Source organism: Plectropomus leopardus, chromosome 1, assembly GCF_026936395.1.
Source record: "Plectropomus leopardus strain MGB_pleo_1.0 chromosome 1, ASM2693639v1, whole genome shotgun sequence".
Classification (NCBI taxonomy): Eukaryota; Metazoa; Chordata; class Actinopteri; order Perciformes; family Serranidae; genus Plectropomus; species Plectropomus leopardus.
Window position 1 is genome coordinate 14311878 of NC_142176.1, and position 26385 is coordinate 14338262.

General features: G+C 38.7%; 1 long non-coding RNA gene across 1 annotated transcript in view; it reads left to right on the plus strand.

Moving 5' to 3' along the window:
- The first annotated feature begins 390 nt into the window (after window positions 1–390).
- The window catches only part of LOC148190380 (uncharacterized), a 172724-nt gene continuing 146729 nt past the window's right edge, over window positions 391–26385 (plus strand). Inside the window, exon 1 of the long non-coding RNA XR_015776339.1 lies at window positions 391–1105. This is a non-coding gene — a long non-coding RNA (uncharacterized LOC148190380). The remainder of the gene's footprint in view (window positions 1106–26385) is intronic.

A 26385-nucleotide genomic window follows, 5' to 3' on the forward strand; every position in this document is an offset into this window, starting at 1 on the left:
AGATTTATATGGGATGGACCTTGCACATTTGCTTTGCAAAGATGGCACATGCAGAAAAAGAGAGAGAAAGCAACTAGATGAAGTTTTTGGCCTTTGTGGCGATGGACATACATTTTACAGCCGGAACTGGAAGAAAATCAGAGAGAATTGAGATACCATTGAAGCAACAAGGAGGTTTCTGGATGTTGTGGGTGTTTCAGGTGAAGATGTGCAGCAGCTTTAGAATAGAGTGGGGAGTGTATGGGAAGGGTTCTCCTTCTTCTTATTATTATTAGGCCTAGTGGTGGTAGTAGTAAAAGTAGTATTGCTCATAACCTTGTAAGTAGTGGCCTTAGTAAGTCCTGTAGGTGGCAGTAATGCGACTTTTTGGATGACATTAAACACCAACGAGGAAAAAAAAAAAAGAGAGACCGAGAGAGAGAGCATGGGTGTACTAAACACGCATGAATGTATTATAGTGAAGTCAGAAAGCAGAAAAAGTTATTATTCCAAGTTTAGAAATGTGTAAAATACACGGATCTACTGACCCGTCTAGCATGCGTGATAGAGGTTAATGGCAGCCGAACGCGGCCGAGTGAGCCCGAGTGAGCCCGAGCGGGTCACCTGCCGGCGGCGCAAACGACTTCCGAATTAGCACCTCGCTAGCTTGAAATGCTATATAAAAAGCATAATCCAGCGGCTCTTTTAGACTTTACAAACGTTATCGAACAGGATGGTTTACATCTAGACACGGATATAAGACGCTTCGCGGAGTGTTTGCCGCTCACAAAAAATATTTACGGATTTACAGACGAACAGAGAGACATACAAAAGAGCTACGACACTCGTTTTACGGCATGCGCGGGAGGTTTACGGCACCCGTAGACCAAACACAACACACACCTTTACCACATTGGATGTTTATGGAGGGCTGCTAGACGTACTACTACTGCTACTACTACTACTACTACTGCTACTACCACTGGATCTGACTTCAGAATTCCCAACTTGGATTGTTTTTGCATGAAAACCTGTTTTAATTGGTCGATGGACCCATATGGACTAAAGGACTAGCATTGATCAAGGGATGGACACATGTTCGTGGGACTTGATGATCGCGTCACAGGTAAGGATTCAGCGCTTTTTCCATCTCTCTTGTTGTCGGCAAACCTAAATGAATTAGCCTTTAATGAACTCAGCGTTTCCAATGAGGGGAAAAAAGCGAGCTAACGAAGTGTAGCATGTCCATGTTTGCATGCGCGGTCGAAGCAGCTAAAACGCGTTAGCTTTTTAGCAAACTAGTCCACTCTGTGTGACAGTGAAGCTTTGGTTAAACCTCAGTAGGAAGACTTCCTCAAACCATTTGTCAAACACAGTGCTGTACCTGGGCAGTCATTACTTCAAATAATTGTTTGATTAGTAGCTCTTACCTGATTATTGTATTTAGAGCAGTAAGGTGTTATATTACTGCTTTACAAATAAATGTAGTATGTTTACATTAAGGCTTTACTTAGTAACAGGTAAACCCAACTCAGAGGTTGGCAGGTTTCATTTTAGTAGAAAGAAAATATAGTAACTACACACAGATCTTCAGTGACTGGGTTGTAATTTTAGGAAAGAGGCATTGCCTTTCAGTTTATCACTTTATTTTTATGTTTTAAAAATTATTATTATTTGTGCTTTGAGCAACACAACACATGCTGCTGAGAGATGGCAGATGCGAACTAGCTCTTTGATATAATCTGGTATCGTGCATCAAATGGTAAAATTTATGTTTTAACCTAACCCTTTGAGACCTGAGCAAAAGTGGTTTAATTTATTTCAAAAACATGGAAAAAAGGCAATGAGCAATTTATCAAATGACCCAGAAATTTGCAAAAGAATTAGTTCAATTGCAAGAAAATTCAAAGTAATAAATAAATAAGGAAATTACCTGTAAATAAGTGCCAAAGATTGATATTGTTTTCTGTAAATTTCTCTGTTTATTTATTTATTTAGGTAACTTTCAAAACATTTCACTCTCTCTCTCTCTCTTAAAAAAAAATTCACGTCATTTTCTTGTCACCTTTTACCATTTCTTTCCAAATTGCATATTAGCTTTTTCCCCCATGTTTTCAGAAGAAGTCAAAACATTGTGCTCAGGTTTCAAAGGCCTAAATTTGTGAAAGGTGTCTGAAAGCAGCAAAAGAAAATGTCACCCCGGGTTTCTGAGATTTAAACTGTACATGGTCCCTTTTAATTAATTAAAATAAATAAAAATAAAACAAGCCAACTTCCATCTCGATCGATTACATTTGAGTGAAAGTATAGATATCTCTACGGCTGATATGTCCAGCGCTTCGGAAACTGCACCAAAAAACTAGATTGATAAACAGCACTTTAAACTAGAGGAAAATGTGTATTTTTGATTTTGGGATGAACTGTTCCTTGAAGATAATTAATTGATTTTGATATCAATTTGCTAATAAATGCATTGTCACAAAGGTGGCTCACTGAAGGTGTACATGTCTGAGACATTTTAGGCATGATATTGCGTTAAAGGTGAAAGTTTGTGCAAAGTTGACAGCTTTAGTGAAGTTATGACGGCTCACTGAGAGTACTTGAATGAAAGCTTCTGCTCGAATAATACTTCACTTTGATGGCTGTGACTTTGGCCTTGAGAATCAGTTGACCACAATGAAAATCTGTGAGACATTTGTCCGTTGGCACCTTTTCAAAGAATCAGTTGTGGTCAGACCAAACTTTTGTATGGTATAGAATATACAGCGACGGCAACTGGCAGCTTTTTGTCGGATCAAAGCCTCGTGTCTCTGCCTTCCTCCCTTTGTTTTCAAAGTTTAAATATCTCTAGTATGAACACAGCAGTGGGTATCATGCAGGGACGCCGGCCCCTCTCTGAACTACGAGACACGGCTGACAAAGGCGATTAAAGCCTCTGACAGCATGCCTGCATGTGATTAGACCGTCCTTTAGAGCTTTGAATCCGCACCACCACCCCCAACTATTCCCCTAAGTTGCACACTGAAACACTGGTGAAAAAGTAACACGCAGTCCGCATCAATGAGGAGTGAGGGATAGAACGATCAAATGGGAATCAGCAAGGGAAAAACAAACAAAGAGTTGCTAAATAAGCTGGGCGGCATACAGAGGCCTTTTCCTCGGCTAATGGCTAGTGCAAATAGAATGGGCCTTGAGGGATTTAAAGGGCTGCGGCTGACAGTTAAAGCAGTCTAAAGCTGATCTACAACAAAGTGAGAATGTGATGCATCCGCACAGCACCAACCTCGACAGGATGAGAGGGTGTAAATAACAGGAACTCCCCAGAGATGTGTGCCACATAACACAAAGACTCCCAGGTTTGGGTGTTTGATTTGTATGAATGCTATCTGACATTTACTTAACCAGCTGCTGAGAAATTATCTTTTAGAGTTGTCAATTTGGCTCAACAGTGGTGCAAGCTTGTGTCTGTCTTTCACCATTTAAGGTGTCACTGCAAAAATCTGCACGTTATAATTTGCTTGTGCTTTGTATGGAGCAGTCAGGGACTGTCCATTATTTTAAGCTTTGGAAAGGTCTTGTGTTTTTTTTAAATTTTTATTTTAGCTTAGGGCAGGGGTATGCAACTTTAAACCGTTGTTTTTTGTATTTATTCTGAAACCCACATCTCCCCCAGCAGGTTTGAGGGGCATTTTCTTTTTTCAATGGCCCAAATTACACCAATTATAATAGCTAGAATGCTGTATATATATATATATATGTATGTGTGTGTGTGTGTGTATCTCTCTCTCTTTATATATATATATATTATAGTGATAAGAGGGTCATGTATTTTCTCCCAGCCACTAAAGTTGGTTCAAGAAAAAAATATTTGTAACTTTAGGGAGGGTCAAGATAAAAAATAAAACAAAAAAAAGTCACATCCCGGTCAGCCCCCTACTTTGATAAGTACAGTCCCAAATGCAACTCGATAAAGAAAGCGAGCCTAACACTGAGGCACTGCGATGAGATGAGCATTTTGAGTCACTATGAAATCCTGCCAGCCTTAGGTTATCCAGGAAAAAGAAAAGCGTTCCATTTCCATTTATGTCTCTTTCTGTTCTTATCTAGTCCAACATTCCTGCCATCACATCTCTGTTACCTTAATGGAAAACATAAGAGATGGCCTTCTAATGTTTCCCCCCTCAGATATACTGCTCTTTCTCTGCCTCTCTCTGTCTGTCTCTGCCTCTGGACCACCCAGACTATCACAGCAAGTGACGAGAGTTTGTGTGAGCGAGTGTGTAACTGTGCGTGTGTTGTGCATCGGGCTAGTGTTACAACTCAGATCACAGCCCAGTGCACATCTGAACACCCTGTTTTCAAGTGTCAGTTGAGTGGCAGAAGGACAGCGACAGTGCTGCCTCAGATCTGCTGTCTGTGTGACACAATGTGCCCGACACCAGTTTACAATAAGGTGTGACATTGTACATCAGAGGAAAAGATGTGACCGCGGGCAGATGAATCAGATCCAATGACTTTATTTTGTTTCTGAGAAATCATGTCTTATTTGATTGATTTTTTGATCAACATACTGCTCAACAGATGAAGGTATTGATAAAATAATTGATTTACTTTCAGCAGCTTCACTCACCAAAAGTGTCCAGCACACATGGGCCAATAAGAGAAATCCATATTTCAAAATTCAAAAGGAGAATAAAAATGCACAAATGCTTCATAAAAGCTGTAGTGTAACATAAATATTCAGCTGTAAAAAATCTAGAAAGATATTGTGAGCTGTTTGGATGGAAAAATTTGACATCAGTGTCTGTGGTTTGCATTGTACGGTGAGTGACGCTACAAAATTGAGTTATTGCAATGTTTTGTGTGGCAATCTTGTTTTTTTTTTACACTGATAACTATACTATACTATATTAATATTGCAAATACAAATTAAACTTTTTAATAGCCTGCTAGAATAATACAATGAATTGCTTTTTCAGTCCACTTGATACATTTTGATGCAATAAATATGACTTAAGTAAGCTGAACAGGCTTTAAACTTAATTTTAGTGGAATATATAGATGTTGAAGAAGTGTTTCATTAGGGACATTATTTGCTGTTGAATAAAATTGCTTAAATATTGCAATGTTTTTATTGTAAGTTAGCTAATTAAAATGCAATAATATTTTATCATGATTTAAGTATTGGATGAGATTTGACAATATCAATACTGATATTGATTTTTTTCTCATTATTAAAAGCAGCTCGTGTAATTTCAGTGTGGTGGTCGATGATGGGGGGACTTACAGTTAATTCTGACGTTTTTGCGGGTCTGTGAATGCAGCTCAGGCGGGAATCATCATGAGTGGTTTTTTTTTCTCTCGCTATCTCTATCTTAAAAAAACACTCATTTTATATATATATATATATATATATATATATATATATATATATATATATATATATATATATATATGTAGTGCAGTAGTGCTGATGGTGGGGGGCAGAGGTTTTAGTCAGATAAATGAATGTGTGGGAAACTCTGACTCATGTTCTTTTTAGTTCGTCATGATTTATAGGGTGAAAAATACCTCTGCTACAGTATCAGCTTATAATGAGCAGTTCCTTTTTAAAATTGTAAAATTAACCAATGCTTAAGATCTGATTTGACTAAAATATTTATTTCGCTTCTCTGCACCTGGATATTTCTTGCCTGAGCCGCTCTGAAAAGACTCTGCCTGTGAACTCTGTCTCTGCGTGGGGGGTCTGAGGCATTTCCCTCCTCCTCCCTTTGCTGTTGCAACTCCTAGATCTCTTTCTCACGGTTTTTGCCATCACTGCAATTATGTGTCAGAGTCAGAGTGTGTGGTGCGCTGTGCGTGCACGGTGTTGTTTGAGTGCATATAACACAACAGCAGCAGTGGGGGAGTTCGTGCACTAGATGTGTTCACTATAACGGAACATTGTTTACAAAGACAGTTTTACTCTTGAAACACAAATGGGTGAAATATAAAAGAGAGAAATGGATCCTTTTTTGGTGTTGATTCTATTGAGGCTAGAATCATTTTTCAAAATGAAAATCTGTAGCATTGATATTTTGGTATCAAGCTGCAAGTTTGCATATTGTCTCCTATCAACAGTTTGTGTTGCTTTGTCTTAACTGTGACGGTATTCTGTCCAGCATTTTTCATGATCTCTCCTTAACTGATTAGTTTTTCATCCAGCACAGTCGCCAGGATAAAATGTTGGCACGGGCAATTCTGAAAATCATGGATATTGTTACAGTATGTATCATAACATTTCCAAAGTGACATATTTCAGATTACATGTCAGCTGAGTTTCTCATCAGAGAGAGGACGGCTTGGTGGATTTTAAGACTCCAAGGCAAAACAGGTGGGGAGACATTACCCACACAGCAGGAAAGCAATGTTTGACACCAACAAGTGACAAAACTTTTTAATTGGAGTTTGAGACATTTACGGGCGTGATTGTGGTGATCGAACTGGGTATTTTAGACCAAAACATGAAATTTCCTAACCCTAACAAAGAGGTTTTTTTGTTAACCTAACAACATCTTCACCACAGCATTGTCACAACATAAAATTGAAAACTGAAAAATAAAGTTTCAACATATCTGTTACATAATGTATGAAACGTACAAATGAAGCATATCTGTGGTTTGCACAAACGTACAATGCCATCATTTATACTTGTGAATGGATTGTTTACTCTTTAAAACAGAGGTGGCAGATCAGAAAACCTTAATTTTAGTTGGATTTGACAGCCCAATATTATTTTTCAGTTTCATAGAAACAGAAATGAAAGAAAGGTGTGATGTGAAAGTACATTATCAGGATGAGTGGAACAGCAGCAGTCTTAGATTGGCTCTCTAAAACAAGATAACCTCAGTGATGATAACTTACTTCTAATCAAATGGAAATACTATTCTTAGAACTGCTTCTAATGGAAAATGATGCACAAACAATGAAAACTGGCAGATTGAAATCAACAATGTGACTCATTACTAAAAGTGTATATACAGATATTATGGTACAACAAACGACTGATCGAATACTGTGACATAAAAATGAACAAAAAATATTTTGCAGTTATCAGGTTGTCCATTTCATCATCTCCAAAGTCATTTTTTCATGCAGAAACTCTTTAGAGGGCCAGATGGTTCAGCCCTGACGTACATGAACCGTTAAATTTCAAAAGGTTGAGATGGTGCCACGGGTGGCAAAGCTGCATCTGGCATGGTACTGAGAGGCCTGTGTGGTACCTAGACCACATCCACTCCTGATGGCATCATTCAGGACTACTGGGGCACAAACTGATGCCCACTGATGACTGGCAGGGTCATATAAAAAACGCCTAATGCTTACAAAATGTCAAATAGAGGAGATAGTGATTATTTATTCTTGCTTGCAAAATATTACAAAAAGGTATTAACCATATCTGGCTTAGTTGTATGTTTAAAACAAACTATTTGGAAAGCAAAATCTGTTAATTCTATATGGAATTCCAAAGATTTTTGATTGAATTTCACTGGGGTGAACACCTGCTGTGTATTTTTATAGCAGTGTTTACGAGACACTGTCTCGTAGTTACTGATGTGTGAGCCCTGAGTTGTTTTTTTTTTGTATGGAGTAACCTAGATGTGTTTTTTCCCAACACTACTGAATATTTTTAAGCTCACATGCAGGCCAGTTGCACAGAAAAACTACTGTTAGATACACAGTGAATACAAAATGATACCCCAAATCTTTAGAAAATAAATGGAAGGATAAAAAAAAAAAATAACCTGACATATTTGGCCTCCTCAGTGTTTTGCTTATCCAAATGTGTTGACCCAAATTTAGTGTGAAGTGTGCGTTGGATCAGGAGACGAGTGATGTCATTACTCCTTCTGTTATAGCCCAGCGGACCACACTCATATGTTCCATGGCAGTTGGTCATGGGGTGAGCAGATTCCTTTTTTAGGTTTGCAATATTGTAATCAAAGAAATGCCAAATGCAATGCAGTACAGTTTTTTTTTTCCTATGGACAAAGTAATCCAAAGGACTTTGAACATGATACTACTGCAAAACATGCACTGCTTTATTGTCCTCGAAAACATAAAAAAGCATTGAAAAATTTGAAAGAAATGTCCAAAACAATCCCTGCTACCTCAAATAATACACAGGCTAGAAAAGCACGCGGTTGATTAATTTTTTAAAGCCCTCCATGCTTTGAGCACAACAGAATTCCACTCACCCTCATCGTGTTGGGGTGGCAGCGTAATTCTCACTGGCAGAGATCTCGAAACCTTGGCAAAAACAACCATAACTATCTGCATGGCTTGGAAAAAGCTGGGGACACATGTTTATGTGTGATTTGGGTGAATTGACATGAGCTGCAGCTTTCGCCGTGCGCTTGTATTCCGATGAATCAATTGCTTGGCGCATGAAAGCGACTACAAGGTGCTGTGAGGAAAACAAGACTTTCTCTTGGAGAGCAGACGGCACTCAACAGACGCCTGCTTGTTGTCACACGTAGGTTATGTAGGTCAGGATATGTAGACTGGCGAGTACAAAGGAGAGCACTCAGAACCACCCCTCTAAAAATTGTTCATGAATACTGCAGGGTGACGCTTTGTCTTTCTGCTGCACCGAACGTACCCTCGCTTACAAGACAGCTGTGCTTCGGAAATGTGCTTCCCAGCCTGCACACAAGCTGACAGGTCCTATATATCGTATTCTTTTTAATGTTTAAACGCCTTTACTGCCATACCAAAACACAGTACTGTACTTTCCAACAAGCTGGAGAAATAGGAAAATAGTGTGCATGAAGCTTGTTTGAAGATGTAAGTTGGAATTTGACTGACCAGGTTGAACACGCTGTAAAATCTGACAAGTTGATTTTACTTTAAAATATCTAGGAAACCTTGAAAATAAGCTTTGAAAAAAATGTTTTTGGCTGTTTGTTAAGTTAACTTAAAATTTAGTCATATTTATTTAATTTTGTGAAGCTTTTGCAACTTATCTGTGACAAGTTTAATTAAACGCATCTCTCCAATTTAAAGCAACTTCAGTGAGCCAAGTCAACTGTGCTATATAATGTATTCACTAGTTGCAAACTAGGAGATCATATTTTATTTTCTTTAACATGTTAACAAAACAGAATTTGCAGATCTATAACTTCATAATTGTAAAATCTTTGTCATGATCAAGTTAAATCAGACCAGCGTTGTGTACTGAATTTGCTAACAACTGGAAAGAACAATGTAATTGCAACTGTCATTTTTTAATTGCATCAACTTCACAAAATGAAATAAAATGCAGCTTAATTGTAACTTAACTTAATTAGATATAAAGTAAAGCTTAAATTAAAATGAATAGTTATATTTACTTTCATTTTTCAAGGCAATGGGTGTCCAAGATTATTTAAAAGTAAGATTAACTTGTCAGATTTTACAGTGCACACCTACAAGTCTGACGTCTTTACTTGCGGAGTTGAAGCATTTTACCGACATTATTTATCTAGTTTGCACAGCTGACAGCGTAAAGCTTTGCATATACAGTTAGGCTCGACGGTGGAAGTGATGATGTTGTGCTAAGCTCTTTAAGGTCACAGGAGTTTCAAATCGCAGAGCAGGTGAATCACTCACCAGACACACCTGATTAAAATTAAACCTCTCAGCGGGAGATGTTGCCTCGCTAGAAAAGATGTAATTTTGGGAAAAAAAGAAAAAGTCATCTTTTGACAGGTGAATGTTGGGGAGTTTTGCATTTCAGCACGGAGCCTGACACTTGTTTACGTAGTAAGTTCAAAGCTGCCCAGCTTACAACCTGATATAGCTGCTTATTTGGATGAAAAGTAAGACCCTGTATTAAAAAAAAAAAACTCGATTAGCATAAAACCTTTGATTTAACACAGATGAATGCACAGGAGAAAGCAACAGCCGCTTTGTTGAGATTAGAAGAGTTTATTTGTCACATTAGTCAGAATTACCTGTGTTGGTGTCAGCCGCATGGAATGGGAGCAGAGAGGAGGCTTGGGGAGAGGAAAGGTGAGAGTGAGAGGAGCACATTAAGGGAGACACACTGTAGAGTATAGGTACAAGGAAAAGAAGAAAGAAGGAAAGGAAGAAAGAGATGTATTCATTCAGCGCCTTGTTGCCTCTTGAGCTGCACCCTGACCTCCTCCTACTGATAATAACCAGCTTTGCACACCGAGCTGCAGGAGAGAAAGAAAAGCTGCCTTTGCTCCCACTTCCTGCTTCCTAGGAGGGCGCGAGTGTCGGAGAGGAACCCGAGCAGCTCTGTTGGACTGAGCCTCTCCTCCCCTCAGTGTGGTGGCTGGAAGGATGTCTACTGTGACAGCTGGAGGTCTGTTGTGATGAAGGAGGGCTGTGGAGTTAGATAAACTGCCAACTGATGTCTGCTTTAAAGGAGATCTGGGGTCTGTGATACACGCACTCATGCAAAAAGACCATTGGCGGATTATCAGTCAATGGGCCCCTGGGCACAGATATGCACAAGGCCCCACCACCTCTCATCCATAAGCACAAAACACATAGATTTTATAGTTGTTCATCTTCTCTTTGTTGTCATAATGCAACTCTCAGTGGTTTTGTGTCTTTTTGTTAATTATTTGGAGTTGTTTTGCATATCTGTGGTAATTTTGAGTTTCCTAGTTGTGGCTTTGTGTCTCTTTGTAGTCATTTAGAGTCTTGGATCTCTTTGCAGTTGCTTTACGTCTCTTTGCAGACATTTTGTATTTCTTTTTGGTCTTTCTGTGTTTCTAGTCAATTTGCATCTATTTACGGTTTTGTGTCTGTCTGCATTTTTTGTCTGTTGTTGTTTTGCCCCATTTTGTAGTCGTTTTGGGTCTCCTAATGGTAATCTTGAGATTTCTAGTTGTCATTTTGAGTCTTTTTGCAGTTGCTTTTTGTGTCTTTTTGGTAATTTTTCTGTATTTTTTTTTGTAGTTGTTGCGAGTCTCTTTGCAGCTGTTTTGCATTTCTTTGTAATCATTTTGTGTCTCTTTTTGTGTTCTTGGTGACATTTATGTGGGGCTGCACAATTATTCAAAATATTATCGAAATCGCAGAATGGACAGGCACAATATCCAGACTGCAGGAACTGCAATTTTTAGATAGATAAATGTAAACGGTTCACAGTATTATAAATGAGCCATTTTGCTGCTTAGTATTTCCCACAGAATTGGAATTTATGTTTGACAGTAACTGTCAATAGGGGGAATGGTCAGTAAACTTTTCGTTTGATCAGTCGATCCACTCACAGCTGATCAAGTTGATGGATAACAGGAACGGCTGCTACAAATCCAAGAGAAAGCAGATTTTTACGCCCAGTGCAATGAATGGTTAAGTTTCACTTTTACTGCGCCTGGCAATCTGCTGCCCCATCTGTGCATCTGAGTATACTCTGCACTCCTAGAGTGTAATGCAATTAATAACCAAACTGTATATTTATTGTAATAGCATTGCGAATGAGAGCCAGATCCAAAAAAAGAAAAAAGAAAATCAAAATGTGGTGGGATGTGTTTTAATCGTGGCAGGCTGCAGAGGTGCCCCAGCCTATAAATCATATTTCAGACATAAGAAAACATGCATGAAAATCATCAATTTCTTTTTTCTTTTTGTTTAATACAGCAAAATGCAGTGCATATATTACCATTTTCACTTAAATCACGACTCACATTGCAATTTCAATATCTGTCAAATAATGGCAATACATTTTTTTTTTTGCACATTGTGCAGCCCTAGTTGTTTCTTTTGTTGTCATTCTGATTCTCCCACTGGTCAGTATGTGTTATTTCAAATGACTTGTAGGCGACAGCCAGAGGGCTCCTGACACTTCGGTCCCTAACCTTGTGCTCAGTACGCCTGTTCAGTAATCCATCTGTTAAAGACTGAACTAGACTGAGAGGGTTGCAAAGGAAGAGTTGAAAGGAGAGAAATGTATGGCAGTATCATGTTGACTTCATTCCTTCTTGCACCGTCTGGTGTGACCTCTGCATGTCCCTCTTGATTACCATAGAGGTCACATCATGATAAATCCACCATGTAAACAAAACGGAGGGGGAGAGAGCGAGAGGGCACATCATCAACCAGTCTTCCTCACAAGTCCCAATGCTTGTTTCTCTCTTTGGCATTTTGTTCATCAGCAGATGCTACAACAGATGAACAACATGATATTGACAAGGTCGGGCTACGTTTGTGCCTCTGTAAATAAAAAGTGGGCTAACTTTTGGCCATCATGGCTAACTACCAATGATTATAATGTTATCTGTAGACTGTTTATTTTTATTTTTTTCTTGCTTGGAGGAAGAGGGAAGAACAGGGGAAAGAAAACTCTTGATGTGTACCAAATCAAGCTCTCCTTTGTCCTACTAAAGTTCAATTTTCCCTACGTGGTACTCACCGCACAGCTAGTCATCACTTCCCCAGTTCTTCCAGACAGAACCTCTCCCTGCACCTGGTTTTGTTTACCCCTTCTTTTCTTGAGGGTCAATTGGGTAGCAAAGCTCTGCCAGCATATAACAAGAGTTTCATGAGCGTTTTCTGCTCCTGCGTTTGCTGGACATGTTTTTGTGTGCCTCGGTCTAGACCTCTGCCTGCTGTTGTGTAAAATAAGGCTGGCCCAACACGAGTAAGCTAATAAAGTTATGCCCTACACTGCTGATGCTACAAGCTCATGCTATATTTCTTCCTATCTATTTTGGCACCTCTATTCATTAGTTTGTGTCTCGTCTCCTCTTGACTTCACACTCTTTTACTAACTTTTCTCTTATTTCTCTCCCCACCCTCTCCTTTTCTATCTCCTCCCTTCACACAAGTCTCTAACCTTGTCTTCCTGCTTCGCAGTGTTTTCCTGAAATTAGAGTCACATGCTGCCTCTTATCCAAATATAAGTATGTGGCAAGCCTCCGCATTTAGTTGTCAGTCAAAACTACAAGCCTCCACTCATCACTGTGTCATAGGTGTTGATGAGAAAAAGACTGTAACCTCTATTCTCGTATATGAGCATTCGGGAACAGCTCAGTGGCCCCATCAATCCCGCCTCCACCAGCCTGACAGAGCCGTAATAACACAAATCGCTGTGACTTTCAAATGCAAAATGAAGGTAAATCAGTAGTCGGCTCACATCCTTCGCCATGCTCACAATGATATAAAAAAAAATGAAGCAAGGTGATGTAATGAATAATAAAATTTACTTTCATGGTTACAGTATATTTTCCAAGACAGATTTCCAAGGAGAGCTCAGTGTTTTTTTCTTAATACAATACAACAGATTTTATAATGTTGACTTAAGAAGACGAGTTGATGTAAAAGATATTTTTACTCACACACACAGCTACAGCAGGCAGTTGAAAGCTGACACCCACTCAGAGGTTTTTTTTTTTTTCTGTGTTGGCAACTTCGCAGCTCCCCCTGGAACAATTGATGGTTCAGTGCCTTGCTCAACTGCACTTTGATGGTAGCTGTTGAGGCTAAGAGTGATATTCGCTCGTTTTTTTGTAGTCAGTCCAGAACTGGCAAATTTTCTGTCAGAATGCTGTTTCTCTAACCTCAGAGCTACCTCTGGAGTCAAGTGTGCATGATCCTAGAAAACTATCAAAGCTTGTTTTGAAAATGTTTCACTTTGTTTAGAGGAAGGATGCCGAGTGATGCCAGATTAGGTTACCCACTCGCCGAGTGCCGAGTACCCCTGACAATACAAACCTGTTAGTTTGCATTGTGTTGTTATTTTATTGGATGTAGTGAGTGTTTTTTTTCTGTGCTTTTATTCATGTCTCACTTTTTTTTCCACTACAACATCCTTTCAGACTCTTGTTTGTGATGTAGGTCTATTTAAATCACTGAACTTGAACAAGCTTCACCTATCGGCAGTTTTCTAATGGTTTCCCATCATAGAAACAGGCTTTGAGCATATGCTAAACAGATCCTGCCCAGGGGCTGTCCTTGGGTTATTTTATCAGTAGTGGCTGTCATAAGCCCACTCCATCACTGCATGAGAAGCAACAATAAGGCCATTGTGGTTTCTAATGTTCAGCGGCACTGGCCATCATTACTACTGCTTTAGTGTCGTCAAACATTTGTGACCTTGTTAATATTCATAATAGGGATGTAAACTTCTGGTTGAATGGTCAATTAGTTGGTTGATATGCTCGTCTGACCAAATTGTCATTGGTTGGACAATTGCTGGTGTTATTTTGAAAGGCTGCGCGTCCACAAAAGGCTTTCTTTTCTGAGCTGAAAAGGGCAGTTGTTGTGTTGTTGTTGTTGTTGTTGTTGTTGTTGTTGTTGTTGTTGTTGTTGTTCAGCACATGCAATTTTTCCTTCATGACAGTTACTGTGTTTGTCCTGCCCCTTCTCCACTGTGATTGGACGGCTGGTGACAGTGATGAGTGCAGCGTTTTACCTAAAGTTAAACACTTCTCAACTGTCGTTTGTGATCAGAAAATGGTTAAATAATCACAGAAAACATTCAGTGTATATCATTATGATTTTTTTTAAAGATTAAGTCCCCCAAAAGATAATGCAGTTCAAGGCTGTATCGTGAAGCTTCTGAATGGATACAGTCACACCAGATCTCTTGTTGGAGTGTCAGAATGGCAAACATTAGCTTGAGCACAAAACGCTACCAGGTAGAGAGCACTCAGTGCATCGTGGCGATTTAGTTAACTTAGAGATTACATGCAGATTTTTTCCCCCATCGACCAGCCGACTGGTTGAAGAGCAGGAAAAAATTGAAGTTGTACCCTACTATTACTTTTAATTTGAGATTTTGCCAATTTTTACTAAATTTTTTTTTTTCACATTTTCAACTCCAATTTCAGGCTCCCTCTTAAAAACAGTTGCCTGTATCCTGCTGCAAGAACAGCAGTTTATAGGAAATGGGGTCCGCATGAAGCAAGGACAGCTTATTATATACTTCCTGCAGCAGACAATGGAAAGATAACTGCGGAACAATGCATAAGTGCTGCTGAAGGTCAGTGATAAATCCCTGACTTTAATAAAAACAACTATAATGAACCCTGCTTATACTGTTTAGAATCTGCACTTTGTTCCAGTGTAAGCTGCTAATAAGTGATAATGATATCTGCTGATTTTCTCCTTGTATATTTGTTCATTTGCATTTGTGGAGGAAAAAGAGGTAGGGATCCTAAAATTAGCCCATTGTTTCCAAGCTAACAACGGACGGTGACTCACCAAAGTGACTTGGTGGGTATGCAGGTTCTGCAGTCACTGCCAGGCTGGTGCATTCCTTAACTGCAGTAATGAATCCATCTCTCATTTTTATAGGATGATCATGTCACATACCGCAAGGCTACGGCTGGTCAGGAATGATCCCACAAAGATGACAAACTCAACATCCCGTTGCCTTCCCTGTCAGTAGATCCCATTAAATAAGCAGCAGGCTGGTATAAGCAGGGACAGCACGCTTCAACTGGAAGGCCTACTTTCAGGACCCTGTGACTGTAAACATCCAACTTGTTTAAATGTCTTTGAGCAGGATAGTACCCTGAGAGTGTATACTGGCCCTAGAGGAGCTGCTCAATAGACCTCCTCTATTGGATTTTAATAACACATAGCATAAACTGAGATGGGATTAGAGTTGCAGTGATGCACCGGTTTCAAGGCGATGTTAAAGTTGACAATTATCATACCCCGTACATTTGCTTGTTTGCAATATCGAAAAAGAAAATGCAGCTGGATGGAGAATCTCAGCTTTATTTTTGTTATTTTTAAAAAAGGGAAACATTTTACACATACCTCCATTTAAAAAAAAAAAAAGTTTCAAGTCTTAATGTTAGTGATGAAACATTTGTTCAATCAAAACTAACCTTTCTATTCCTCTAAGAGTCATTCTGACTGAAAATAACAATACATCTGTAATACCGTGAAGCAGCGACATATTCAGAGACTGTTATCGTATCATGAAAATATCTCATACTGTTGCATCCCTAGATTGGATAAAATCTGAATGAACTGACATCAAACTTAGTCAACCTAACATGTCTGTTCAACATTTTCCTCACCTTTTACCATCTGCACAGCTGTTAACTAAGCCCATTTTGAGGGCAAAACAAGGTGCAAGTCAGTGTGAAAAGATTAACCACTATTTTTGTATCTTTTGAACACATTACACATGTTGAATCATAAAACATCTGCCAGTAATACCAAGATAATCACTGATGCTAAATATAGTTCGACCTGTGCTGCCAGTATCTACCGGCAGAAGCTATTAGGGGAAAGAGGTGTTCAAGGGAAGCTTGCCAAATAGGATTTCAGACAGAAATTCCCCAGGCCAACTGTTTGGGTGTGCACAAAAGGTTACTGCCGATGAGTGAAGTTGCAGTGGCTAAATGGAAACATTGAACTGACCTCCATTTTGCAATATTTTCCTTCATTTGACATCTTGTTTTTAAATCTATTATTTATATACTGTACTGTACTTCCTGTGTGCCATGAGGCCTCTGTTTGGATGGGAAGTGCCACAATAACAGGATTGTCTGCCTTTTGTCCATGCATACAGTAAAGGAAAGCAAAACAAACTGGCTATATTAACGAGGACAGTAGAGAAACATGACTGAGGAGGATACAAACGTTTCAGCATTGCAATGTGAAACACAGTTTAGAGAGGCTAGTTTATGGTAATCATGTAAAAAAAAAACATCAACCCAAACCTACTGTTCAAGCAACCTTTGTTTCTTTAATTATGGTGAGTTAAATTTGCAGTGTTTTTAGTGTAACCACCCCATCTCCCCCTATAAATCTGTATTTATTCCTTTGTTGTTGAGGCTTATTCCCAGTGTTCCCATGTTCTACTTTTAGTAAGAATGTACAAAGTCATAGTACAGTATTAACCGTCTGTTTTTAAATAGCAAGAGGACAATGTTACAAGTCGCTGTGGGACAGCACTGCAAGTGACATAGTTGTGTTAAGTAAAGCCAAACTGCTGAAATTCAGTTTGTGACAACCTTATTAGGACAGTGGGGAACAGCTTGTTTTCTTCCTTCCGTACCATCTTTCTTTAAAATGTTACGACAGGTAGTTGAAACAAGTCGTAGATATAGTAAACTTTTTTATTCTGTTTATCCAATTTAAATACAGCACTCTATGTAAAAGAAATGAATATGGCCCCAGCAGTTTGGAGCAAACTTACAGATAATGGTGATAATTTTAATATTTTATATTCAGAAGTGCCCCCTCTGGTGACAAATATTGAAGGCTGATATTATTTTTCAGGAGGCTGTGGCATGCTTTTTTAGCTAGCATGAAGGTAGAGGTACCTTGCAAAACTAGACAGCCACACATCCATTAGTACCCACCATTCCAGCATAGCTTGTTGGTAAGAGGGCTAAATAACACTCCCAAATTAGGCTAAATTTTGACGAGGGACCAACTTTTATGGCCATTTTCATAGAAGTCATTTGACCTCTTAACTCAACATACCTTGTCTTGTTCCTTAAAATCAATGTACCTTATCTTATGTTTCTTCAAATTAAAGCTGTATGTTGCTCTTTTTTAGGAAAAGGACAGTCAGCCTATTTTAAGAACATTTAATCGTCTATCATGAAAACGTAACTCATTAAAACAGGAGTGCTGTACTACTCCAGTGTTATTCACAGAATTTGAATCTATGCGAGCGGTGAACAATTCACTTTCACTTTTCACTGCACCTGATGTTCTTCGAGTTCGTCTGTACCCAGATTATGCTCTGTGCTCTGAGAGTGTGGTGCAACGACCAATCAAACAGTGCATATATTCAGACAGCACTCCAACTGAACGGTCGAGCCCCAAAAACAGAAAATCAGTTCGTAGCGGCAGATGTTTTGATTGTGGTTGGCTGCCACAAATAAATGAATGTTTTGGAAATCCTGCATAACACATTAAAAGACTGTTGTGGAACATGTACATAACTGTAAAGGTATTAGTCTATGCACATCAGGTAATTAGTGACATTAACTGTAAAATAAGAAACAATAGTATATCTGTATGTCTTAAATTCCCACATTGACATAGTTTTCAGCTAGCCTCTATACAAATAAATAATTTATGGCTTTTGGTTTTGATGTGCCACCCCAAGATTTTCAGTTGCTCCATCCAACCTGACAAATTTTGGGGGGTTGCCACTGCATATATTATATAGTAGTAAAATGGATACATTTTGCTGCATAGATTTAACTTTTATGTCTGCAGTCATTACTACCAGGCTGCCAAACAGACATTGCCTCTATTGCCCAGTTTATGTCAGAACACTGAATCAGAAAAGTTTTTTGCCAAGTAGGTTTTTTGTCAATTTTCCTTGCTTATTGGTGCATTCAAAATACACATCAAGGGCAAATAAAGGGAAAAAATATTGCAAAATTCAGGAGTATAGACTAAACTAAGAATACAAAAAATACAATGAAATCTGAAAAAAATATTAACAACCCACAAATCAATTTTTTTTAGGTCAGCAGATTTTGAACGTTACCATATGATGGTTGCAGTTCTGTCAGATAAAGAAATCTTCCTTTTATTGTGTTGGCCAAAGCAGATAAGCAGAGTACCGTTCTTTGGCTTCACTATCCTGCCTCTGGCTTTAGACGGTGTGTTGATGTTCACGGGGTGCATTTGCCAAACTCCTGAGCAAGAACAGCTGTAAGCAGTTTCAAAGTAATAGGTTTTTGGCTTAAGATTGGTAAAGAGGGCATGTGGTGCTGGTGATGCACATTTTCAAATGATTTCCTCCATATTTACTTATTAATATGACAATGCCAAATTGTGGGTGTCAAAACCACAAACCAGATTTCAACTTTAATTTATGGACAAAGGATAACAAACAGCACAGTACAAGTTAATATTTACTTAATAAACATAATGAACTGTTAATTTCCATTCTCTAGAATAATACCATGGCTATATTTAAAGCCCATCAACGACAACAAACTCAGTGGTGTGTTTTGTTTCCCACTATAATGCACCTCTTTTGAGGTATTCTTGTTGAAGCAGAGGTAACTGTTTATCAGGAAAATAATCATATTCATGTATATTAAATAACTAGTTTTTATAGCACACAAAATTAAACTCTAGCAGCTGGAATTCCACAATTAAGAGGCATGAGACAAAGTTAATATGCAGTCTACCACTTGTGGCTTTTGTTTTTTAATCATCACACACCACGCTGGTGTAAACGCCAACACCTTCCTCATCCGAGAGCATCCAGCAGCTGTTCATAGATCCCTGATGCACATAATTGGCTGGAAAATACCAACCCCAGGCTTAACATAAAGGCAAAATAATAGAATACAATGTTTACATGAATTCAACACGGAGAATAAATGTAATACAAGAATGTATTTACATGAATACAAAACCTCATAGATAGCATCCCCCCTTTTCCCTTTAGTGCAGAGATGATCTGCAAATGCAGCTTGTGCAGGCATTCCTTTGTACATGCAGTGCTTCATCCATACCATATAATCAATATTCATTGCAGAGTAACATAGAGTATATGGATCAGTGGCAGGTTAAGGAGCCCTTGGTCTCTGTTACACTATGAACATTCAATTTGGTGATAGCTGAATATACAGTAAAAACGTGAGCAGTTTGAAAACCAAGAAAGACAACATGGCAGTCAGGGTTCCTGCAGATCCTTCAAAGTCTTATAAGGCATTGGATTCATGAATCTAAAAATAAGGACTTAATTGGTAGTAAAATGTCATGCATTTTTCAAAAGTATTACAAATGCTAAGACATTGGAAGTAGGATTTTATTTAATTATTTTTTTCTGACATTGCATTGTAAAAATCTCAAAATAGTTGTGAACATCTATCTATTTATTAATTAATTAATTAATAATATTAATAACTTACCGTAACCATCTTCTTAAACTCTTTATGATGGACGTTACAGCAATGGACTAATTGCACATACAAAGAGAAACACACAAAATCGTTAGTAAAAAAACCCACCAAAAATGCTTGGTATTTCCCAATCGAAACCCAATCTAACTTTTTTACTGGGCCAAAAATGTAATGTTTTATGTTTCAATAAAAGTTTGGGCAAAATTTTTCTGAACTCTATTTATAAAAGGTTGGTTTGTGTTTTTTTTTTTTTTTCATTTTTGGGAGATTAATGCAACACCTTTTTCCCCTGAAAGTACATAAGTATTCTGTGTACTATAAGACTTCACCTGACTTTCCATCAGCATGAGGGTGAGTAGATAAAGGCTGAATTTTCATTTTTAGGGTGAACTATCCCTTTAAGCTTTAGGAACTGTTGGCAGTGAATCCTAACTATTTGAAAAAGGCAACATATGTCAGGTTTAACCTCATCTCTTACCAGCCTAACTGCAGCCAAACAGGTCATAGTCTGCATCATCAATCCAAACCATCTTTGCCTGATCCAGCTCTGTAATCTAATACATCAGGGCGTTGCTGTCTGGCTTTACTGAGCAGCAGGCCAATTCCCATGGTCACCTGAGCAGATCATTACTTTGGTATAAATTATAAGAGTGAACTGTTTAGTAATAATCCTTGCATCTGTTTTCCAAAAAAACAATTTAGGCATTGCAGCCCTCGACAGGCTTCCCCTCACATTAACCATCCTCTATATGCCAACAGGCTGATTTCACTGTACAGTAGAGGGCTTGAAATCAACAGGCCATCTGTGGATAGATGGAAGGGAGGGCCGGGACGGGGCGGCAATAATTCTCTATTCCAGATGTGACCCTACGCCAAGCTTGGCAGGACGAGGGCAGTAATCCAGGGGGGGGAGGGATGGAGGGAAGGTTGCAGAGTATGACTGCATTGAGTGGAGAAGGACAAATTTGTTGTGGGCACAGGACAATGAAGAAGAGGGTACGGGATGATAGAACGGCTGGCTTTGGGGGCGATGTGGCAGCACAATAAGGACTGAGAGGCAGCCAATCACTGGTTGGAAAAACAAACTTTGGGGACTGAGGTGGGAAGGCAGATGGGGCAGGAGCCAGGGCCAGGCGAGGACAGCCATATGCGAGAGGCAGCTGATGTGTGAAGTATTATGCCCAGCAGTCACCCTCTCTACATACTGCTGTGTGTGAGGGCACCTTGGCCCCCTCAGAGCCACATAGATAAACACTCTCCAAACCTCCTCATTTATAGCTTCTCATTAGTTAGAGTGGGAGGAGGGGGGATGGGCGCGAGCCTGCCCGTAACCCTGGCACTCCTGCAGGAATGAATTACAATGTTTTATATTGTGTTGTGTTTTAAGGTAATATTTTATTCTAGAGCTTCCTTGACCTCTAGATTTTCCTGGACAGATGCAGAGAGTGTCAGACTGACTTTTTAATGTCCATCAGTGAGCCTGATTGTGATTCATGCCAAACATTATTGAGGGACATGCAATTTTTTTTCCCCACAATTGTCCTTGTGTCTCCTCTCTTCTCAAAACAGCATCTTTGAGGCCAGCTGGGAAAACTTTTTTGCTCTCCATTTCAGTTCTATATTTAATAGCCTTTAAAACAGCACTTTGAAAAATTGTTTACTTTGTGGGACCATACATTAGCAATGGGCACTCGCCATTTTTGAGAAAGCCTTTTCACAGCACAGAGTCTCTTGATTTGATGAAGATGTGTGGTAAAAACAAAACACCAGATTTGACACAATATGAAGCACTCAGGAGGAACACGGCGCCAAAGAGATCCTAAGAATACTCATGTTGGAACAGATTTTATGGTCTTATGCTTATGATTTACACACTCACTCTTTGTCAGGAGCTTGCCGTTGGGGAAATGTATAGCTTTCAGTAACAGTGAAATTTGAAAGCTATTGTGGTTTTGTAGCAGGCCGTTTTACATTTAATTACACATAAGGACTTTGTTTTAGAGCAGTACCCAAGACTGAATTTAGTTAAGTGATCAACAATTATGTTAACTAATTCCCCAAGTGATGTAAGACAGGAAGACCGTTAATGTTATTCTCAACCCCCAAAAAGAGAGTACTGGATAGTTACTGGTTCTTTTTTTAAATAATCTGTTCTCATTATAAGAAGTGTATTCAGCTGATCCTTGATTTATGAACTCAACACTGGCGTACTTGTTGTTTTTTAAGATTCATATTCAGCATAAACATCTCATTTCAATTCTGCACCTACCCTCTTTGCGATTCTGCCTTCAGAATACAAATGAACACTTTAGTGTGGAATGTTTCTTTATTCAATTTCACTCTCAGTGTGGGAAAACCAAAGACTTGAAAGTTAACAGCAAAATCATTTGGTGTGTTTGGCACCAAGGACAGCTTGCCTATAAAGAGATGGAACAAAAATAACAAAATACTAATATCTACAGCAACGTTCCTGATTTTCAAGCAGTTGTGTGTGTGCGTTGTATTTTTACGCCTGCAGGGAATCAGGCAATTGGTTATGTGTGTGAGTGTGCGATTCTGTTTGTCTAAAGCTAACCTCACAAACAACTGGGCCAATCAGCCTCATATTTTGGGTTAACATCTATTACTGTAAGTTCAAGGATTTCTTATGGTTGCAGTTATTTAATTGTTGAAAAACCTCTTTTATTGACTGTTTAATACTTTCGTCAACTGCTGACTCCTCACTCCTTTTAACTGCCCTGTAAGGGCCGCAAGTTTTTCACAAGTGTCTCGGCAAAAATCACAAGCCTTATTACTGCAGCAGGTTAGACTCTTACCTACAGCTGCTGCAGCAAGCGCACAGCTGTTTGTTCTACGGGTTGACATATATATATTTTTTCAGGGCCCATACCGTTTATTAGTAGTTAATGAGACTGATAACAGATATTTGAAACCAAAATGCATTTACAACAAATATGAAAATCCTCTGTCAATACTTTAGATTATTTTAGAGAATTTAGATTATAAAAAACTCCAACACAAAACTTTGTTTAAACGCCGTTGGCAAAGTTTTTTTGAAAACGGAGACTTTTAACATTATATACAGCAGGTTCCCAGCAACGTTTTTGTAAAATCAAGTGAAAATTTAAATGAAAACTGAATACATAAAAATAGCTCCCTTAGGTTTTACAAGGTAAAAGTTCCTCGCATTCTGACACTTTTTTGCACTTTTTAATTAATTAATTTTATCGTCCATCTTCGAAATAAAGTGCTGATACAGATAGTAGGCAAAATCTCAAATATCTGCCCCCAAAACTCGACCCGGCCGAGATTCTGTGGACCCCTATTTTTACCATGGGGTGCCCACTCTATCAGGTGACCTACTACGTGCTCCTGCCTTTTTAGTTTTGGTCATTCTTGCATTATACTTGTGCTTGTACCATACGTGAATAGGCATTTAAATGGTTCCTTTATTTGTCTTTATTGTTGTTACCTGCTGCTTTGTTGTGCGGCAGCGTTCAGACAAACTCAATACCATTAAAAGTCCAGCTATGAATACATGCATCAAAGATCTCTGGCTGTGTTTTAGTCATTAAAATTACATTCAATCTTAATAATTATATCATATCTATTTTACGTGCAGTACTTACAGCAGCTTTGTGGCTCCATCAAAAATGGACGGGGCATATATATTTTCATTAGCATCTGAAACATGCTGCAGTGCGTCTGCTTAAATTAGACTACAATGACCATCTAGAGTGGCCACAATGAATCAGTCCAGTCATCTTTTACAGGACCAATTGTAATAATGAGAAATGATCCAATATATGTACTATCTGAGGAGTCTACAGGGTGATGGTGTGATGTAAGATTTTGCTTGATAGCTTTTTTAGCACTCATGGAAGGCTTAATACAAACACAAAAAAACACTAAAGATCCTATTTTCAACCACTATAATCTTAGCAATTATTCAGAAATGTTTTGTAGTATTTGTCTTGCAGTTTAGGACTGTTCACTAAGTTAAAAGAATACAATTTGTACTGAGAATTTGGAATTTTTGTCCACCATATATAAACTGCACACACAGGTTCTTTCTGTTTGTGAGATTGATAGAGGTCACAAATGTAAACCTGACCTCACCCAAAAATCACGTGTTCCTTGGATCAGTGACTCTCACCAGACTGTTGAAGAGTACTACTGACAGCTCAGTTTAGTATTTAAGGTTTAAAGGAGAAGTCTTGTTTTGATGTCTTAAGAGTGTCGACTTGGCACGAGCCTTAATGGCTCACTGCACATTGACCGTATATATATTTTTAAAAAAACAGCAATTTGTGCAAAAATATTTTAAATTAGCTTTGATCAGAGACCTTCTAAGGTTTTTTTGCACAGATTTGAGTGTGCATATGCTTTTTCCTGAAGTTTTATAGTTAACAGCTCCACACCTCAGCTAAATCTGATACCAGGTGAGCAGTGTTTTTTCCCCCCTCTATAAATGGACCATCTTTAAAGAATTTCCCTCTGCCCATTTGGCAATTTGATGCTTTTTTAATACTTGCCATGAATTTGATTGCGGTTAGGTGTAATGTAGAGCCAGAGTGCGTCTGGCACTAACTATCGGCACAAGCTCACAGTAGAGGGAAATGAGTTTGATGCACTTTACTGCAGTAAACTGTTTCCTAAATTGGTAGAGGGTTCACCTTGGACCATTAAAACAAAAAAGAAACGAAATGTGTTATCCCTTGACAAAGCTCATTAATTAAGATGCAGTATATTCACTCAGAACACGTCTGTGTGTGTTAAGAAATAAACATCTGTAATGGAGCCGCTCTGCTGAATGCACTGCTTTTATTGGGAAGGAAAACAGGTGAATTTATAGGTCAAGGCTGATGTCAATCCCTACCACGCCCACTGATTATGTTTTCCTCCTAATCCCACCCGGGTTCAGACTTTGCCTCTGGTTATGGAACAAGCACAAACACAGCCTGTGGGCTCCTGCCTGCACAATTTATTTTGGGCAACAGAGCCCTGAGATGTTGGATTCTCTGGACAGGTGCACAGTCAAACCCCATCCCTCATTTTACAAGGTCACTTTTTGACCTTGTCTGAGCACAGTTCTGAAATATCCCAGGTCCTTTGAAGGATGTACCATTTCAAAGCACATGCAGCCTGTACTGAAACAAATGAGATTGTGTAATACCTCATTATAAGTCTCTCCCTCATTAAAGCCATGGGTGTGTAGGTGTCTTTTTGTTCCGGGAGCTCAGCCTTTCAGGCCTGGATCAGTTTTACATTTTTAAGGATCCTCTCTCTGCAAATAAAAACTTACCTGGCCATGATAAGAGATTTTTGGTGATTTCACACAGGGTTCCTGCGGATCCTTAAAAAGTCTTAAAAGGCATTTAATTCATTAATTTAAAAATAAAGCCTGAATATAGTATTAATATGACTTAAATGTATCTTTCAAAAGTCTTAAAAATGCTCAGACAGTTAGGACATGGTAGTAGGATTTTATTAATCTTTTTAGTGATGTTGTGTTGTAAATTCTCAAAATAATTGGTATAATCTACTTTCTTTCATTAGATTTTTTTTTCTTTTAAAGATTTTTTCTTGGGCATTTTTGGCTTTATTTGACAGGACCTGATATGAGCTTGAAAGGGGAAGAGAGACGGGATGACGCGCAGCAAAGGGCCACAGGCTGGAGGCGAACCTGCGGCCGCAGCGGCAAGAACGTGGCCTCTGTACATGGGGTGCCTGCTCTTTGCACTGAGCCACCAGGCGCCCCTTTTGTTAAATAATTTGATAAATGCCTTTTCTTAAACTCGTCATGATGGGAATCTGAGCGATGGAATCTCGCATGCAGATTGAGAAACACAAAATTGCCCAGAAAACAGGCCAGAAATGCCAGATATTTCCTACTGCTGTTGGTAAACAAATAGATACCTTTATGATAATATAATATCTTTATTGCTATCCATGTGTTCCACTCTGAAAAGTGTTGTTTTTCCATCATTTTATGTAGATTATCTAACATTTTGACTTTACCAAAAAAATAGTCATTATTATGTTACAATAAACAATTGGGTAAAATGAAATTGTCCTTGAATTTTTTTTAATTAGAAAATTGACCTTAAACTTAATTCTGAGTGGAGTGGTTAAAAAGTCTTAAAAAGTATTAAATCTAACTTGCTTTGAGCTATCAGAACCCAGATTTCACGACCAGATCTACGGGCAGCACAGAGGTGCAATGACACAGCTGTAAAATGGGTTGGACTGGGGGCATAAATTACCTTTGGGTGTGGTCGGGGATGTCATCAATCTTAATCAATTAAATCACAACTTTGTGTTCCCGTAAAGAGCAGTACGCTCACCACTGCACTGCGTTAACAGTTTTGTAATAAAGAGTACAGTTCAGGAAGGCATTTTATTGAAACAAACTTATAAAAGCAATTCAGAGAATGAAGTGTGAAACTGTAAGCTGCAAAAATGTGGCATCTTGAATTCTAATACAAACGTGCATGTGCAACAACAACTAACCATGAAGATTCTGTGATATTTGAAACATTTATCAGTGAATACTTCAAAA